Consider the following 4851-nt stretch of genomic DNA (forward strand, 5'->3'; position numbering starts at 1 on the left):
CTCTTCCTTTCCTCTTTCTAGAGATATAAACACCTGTCTCTCTTCCTCTTTCTAGAGATATAAACACTTGTCTCTCTTCCTCTTTCGAGAGAAATAAACACCTGTCTGTCTTCCTGTCCTCTTTCTAGAGAGATACACACCTGTCTCTCTTCCTCTTTCTAGAGATATAAACACCTGTCTCTCTTCCTCTCCCTAAAGGTATACACACCTCTTCCTCTTCTTAAAGGTAGACTCTTGTTTAGGGTATAGACTCCTGTCTCAGGGTATAGACTCCTGTCTCAGGGTATAGACTCCTGTCTCAGGGTATAGACTCCTGTCTCAGGGTATAGACTCCTGTCTTTGGGTATAGACTCCTGTCTCAGGGTATAGACTCCTGTCTCAGGGTATAGACTCCTGTCTTTGGGTATAGACTCCTGTCTCAGGGTATAGACTCCTGTCTCAGGGTATAGACTCCTGTCTTTGGGTATAGACTCCTGTCTCAGGGTATAGACTCCTGTCTCAGAATGTAGTTCTCCTACAGTCCAGATAGAGGTTTGACTCAGTCTGTTCAGGTCCAGATAGAGGTTTGACTCAGTCTGTTCTGGTCCAGATAGAGGTTTGACTCAGTGTGTTCTGGTCCAGATAGAGGTTTGACTCAGTCAGTTTGCTACAGCTGCAGACGAGCTCTGCAATGCCCTGGAGAATCAAGTCAAAACTGACGCTACACACACACACACACACACACACACATTATAACCCCCTTAATGCACACACACACACACACACACACACACACACACACACACACACACACACACACACACACACACACACACACACACACACACACACACACACACACACACAATTACTCCAAACAAACTCTACAACCCCAGCCCAGCGACCAATCACAAAGCCAAAGTGAGTTAAACAGGTGTGTGTGCTCTGTGTGTGTGTGTGTGTGTGTGTGTGTGTGTGTGTGTGTGTGTGTGTGTGTGTGTGTGTGTGTGTGTGTGTGTGTGTGTGTGTGTGTGTGTGTGTGTGTGTGTGTGTGTGTGTGTGCGTGTGTGCACGCGCGTGTGTGTGTGTGTGTGTGTGTGGTCACTAAGCCCTCTGCCCTGTCATAGAGTGTGTGCCCAAAAGTAAACCTCAAAACCGGCCAATCAGCAGTCAGATGGATCCTGTTCAAATGTTACGCAACAATCAGTAAAATCCCACGAGTCCTGACCCTCTCAACCCTCTACTGTAATCACAACGTCCACTCTGTCTATCTCACTGTAATACCGACCTGCCTCAGAAACAAAACATTACCTTCCAATCTACACGTAATACTTTAATACCTGCCTCTGGAACAAACACAGAGAGAGAGAGAGAGGGGGGAGAGAGAGAGAGAGAGAGGGAGGGGGGGAGAGAGAGAGAGAGAGAGAGAGAGAGAGAGAGGGGGTTGAGAGAGAGAGAGAGAGAGAGAGAGAGAGAGAGAGAGGGGGAGAGAGAGAGAGAGAGAGATACACAATAGATACAGGGAGTTGAACCTGGAGAAGAGTCCCCTAAGCAAGCTGGTCCTGGGGCTCTGTTCACAAACACAAACACACCCCACAGAGCCCCAGGACAGCAACACAATTAGACCCAATCAAATCATGAGAAAACAAAAAGATAATTATTTGACACAATGGAAAGAATTAACAAAAAAAAATTAGCAAACTAGAATGCTATTTGGCCCTAATTATTAACACATTTCTTGTTAACAAACTATAGGGCTCTGGGGAGTGTTGCTACACAGCTATTTTCAGGTCTCTCCAGAGATGTTCGATAGGGTTCAAGTCCGGGCTCTGGCCGGGCCACTCAAGGACATTCAGAGACTTGTCCTGAAGCCACTCCTGCGTTGTCTTGGCTGTGTGCATAGGGTCATTGTCCTGTTGGAAGGTGAACCTTCACCCCAGTCTGAGGTCCTGAGCGCTCTGGAGCAGGTTTTCATCAAGAATCTCTCTGTACTTTGTTTCGTTCATCTTTGCTTCGATCCTGACTTGTCTCCCAGTCCCTGCCGCTGAAAAACATCCCCACAGAATGATGCTGCCACCACCGTGCTTCACCATAGGGATGGTGCCAGGTTACCTCCAGATGTGACGCTTGACATTCAGGCCAAAGAATTCAATCTTGGTTTCATCAGACCAGAGAATCTTGTTTCTCATGGTCAGAGTCCTTTAGGTGCCTTTTGGCAAACTGCAAGTGTGCTGTCATGTGCCTTTTACCGAGGAGTGACTTCCATCTGGCCACTCTAACATAAAGGCCTCATTGGTGGAGTGCTGCAGAGATAGTTGTCCTTCTGGAAGGTTCTCACAATCTCCACAGAGGAACTCTTCCGTCTGGCCACTGGTCGTAGAAATTATAACCAGGAAGGAAGAGATTCTTCAAAACAACAACTTTATTTTAAGATTTGCAGAACTGGAGCAATGAACAATCACTCAATGGTGCAGAATTAAGAGCTCAACGAACAAGAGTTGGGTCTCAGCTTTTATAACCTTTTAAAACCTTTTATAACCTTCTATAGCCTTTATAACCTTTTATAGCATTTTATAACCTTTTATAACCTTTATAACCTTTTATAACCTTTAATAACCTTTTATAACCATTTATAACAATTTATAACCGTTTACAACCTCGTATAATCTTTTATAACCTTTAATAACCCTTTATAACCTTTAATAACCTTTTATAACCATTTATAACCATTTATAACCGTTTATAACCTTGTATAACCTTTTATAACCTTTAATAACCCTTTACTGCCTTTTATAACCTTTAATAACCTTTTATAACCTTTTATAATCCTTTATAACGTTATAAACTTTTATAACCTTTTATGACCTTTTATAACATTTTATAACCTTTATAACCTTTAATAACCTTTTATTGCCTTTTATAACCTTTTATAACCTTTTATAAGCTTTAATAACCCTTTATTGCCTTTTATAGCATTTTATAACCTTTTATAACCTTTATAACCTTTTATAGCATTTTATAACTATTTTGAAGCTCGCATCCGCTACAAGACCATGGTGATTGCCTACGGAGCTGTGAGGGGAACGGCACCTCCGTACCTTCAGGCTCTGATCAGTCCCTACACCCAAACAAGGGCACTGCGTTCATCCACCTCTGGCCTGCTCGCCTCCCTACCTCTGAGGAAGCACAGTTCCCGCTCAGCCCAGTCAAAACTGTTCGCTGCTCTGGCACCCCAATGGTGGAACAAGCTCCCTCACGACGCCAGGACAGCGGAGTCAATCACCACCTTCCGGAGACACCTGAAACCCCACCTCTTCAAGGAATACCTGGGATAGGATAAAGTAATCCTTCTAACCCCCCCCCCTTAAAAGATGTAGATGCACTATTGTAAAGTGGTTGTTCCACTGGATATCATAAGGTGAATGCACCATTTTGTAAGTCGCTCTGGATAAGAGCGTCTGCTAAATGACTTAAATGTAAATGTAAATGTATAACCTTTTATAACCTTTTAACACCTTTGTCAAAGTGACAGTTTAGAAGGTGTGTGACATCATGGTGGGAACATAGCGTACAAACAAGTGATAACGGCAGTTTTGTTACTACCCTAGCTGCTGCTGCCCAAGCTAGCCTCTGTTCTCTTCATATGTATTTCATCCGTTTTAGAATAAGGCTGTAACGTAACAAAATATGGGAAAAACGTCAAGGGGTCTGAGTACTTTCCCGAAGGCACTGTACATAATAACAACGGTAGCAGTGATGAATAAAATAAATGTCCTGTTGGGGTGATGGGTGGGAAAACTACACATTTTGCTCTGTATAAGCCTTAATCCTGTATATTTTTCCCACTGTCTGTCTTGTGGCATGTAAGAAGAAGCCAGTGTTCTTGTCTTTGTGTGACTTGGTGTCACGTCCTGACCAGTATAGAGGATATTTTGTTATTGTAGTTTGGTCAGAACGTGGCAGAGGGTAGTTTATTTATGTATTACGGGGTTTTTGGTCACTGGTCTATTTTGTATTTCTATGTGTATATTCTAGGGTAGTTTTTCTATGTTTAGGTTTGGGTGCTGGACTCTCAATTGGAGACAGGTGTTTCTAGTTGCCTCTGATTGGGAGTCCTATAAATAGGTGTGTGTTTTTGTTTGTCACTTGTGGGTAGTTGTTTGAGAGCACTGCTTTTGTTGCGCCTGCGTCTCTGTTCCTGGCGTTAGTTTGTTTATTGTTTTTCCGTGGTGTTCTCATTTTTTATAATAAATATGTTGAGCACGCAACCCGCTGCGCCTTGGTCCCATTCTCTCTTCCACGACAGTTGTGACACTTGGTCACACGGCCAAAGGACCGTCTGAGAGTGACCCCAGTTTCTTTTGGTATTTTTTTCAAGTTGTTTGGAGATGTGAAGAGAACAGAGGTGTGTGTGTATATAGAGAGATAGAGAGCTATATTTATTTATATTACTGTTTTACTATTCTCAATATTTTTTATTTCACTTAGTCCTGCATGTTGGAGCTCAAAGCCTAAAATAATCCCACCTGCAACGCATGTGACGATAAAACCTTCTGCATCTGAATCATAGCAACACACGGTCTCAGGGTATTACTGGGCATTATGAGACAAGAGGTTTATACACGCAGAAAAACATTATATAACTTTTAATAATTTCATAAACCAATCTAACCTCCCTCCCTCCCTCCTCCTATCTATTGTTCTGTCTATTGTTCTGTCTGTCTGTCTGTCTGTCTGTCTGTCTGTCTGTCTGTCTGTCTGTCTGTCTGTCTGTCTCAATTCAATTCAAGGGTCTTTATTGTCATGGGAAACATATGTTAACGTCGCCAAAGTAAGTGAAGTAGATAATAAACAAAAGTGAAATAAACAATA

Source organism: Salmo salar, chromosome ssa03, assembly GCF_905237065.1.
Source record: "Salmo salar chromosome ssa03, Ssal_v3.1, whole genome shotgun sequence".
NCBI classification, from domain to species: Eukaryota; Metazoa; Chordata; class Actinopteri; order Salmoniformes; family Salmonidae; genus Salmo; species Salmo salar.